The sequence below is a fragment of the Alligator sinensis genome, unplaced genomic scaffold (assembly GCF_000455745.1).
Source record: "Alligator sinensis unplaced genomic scaffold, ASM45574v1 scaffold1032_1, whole genome shotgun sequence".
In the NCBI taxonomy this organism is placed as follows: Eukaryota; Metazoa; Chordata; order Crocodylia; family Alligatoridae; genus Alligator; species Alligator sinensis.
The window spans coordinates 308,327-308,533 of NW_005842450.1; positions in this window are offsets into that span (position 1 = coordinate 308,327).

Below are 207 nucleotides of genomic sequence, written 5' to 3' on the forward strand. Positions count from 1 at the left end.
CCCTCTATTCAGCACTGGGGAGGCCACATCTGGAGTCCTGTGTCCAGCTGTGGGCCCCCAGTACAGAAAGGATGTGGGCACGTTGGAGAGAGTCCAGCGGAGAGCAGTGAAAATGACTTGGGGGCTGGGGGACAGGACTTATGACATGACCCAATCCCCCTCCCTGCTTCTCCCACCCCCCCTTTTATCCGGACTTTAAAGCACCTG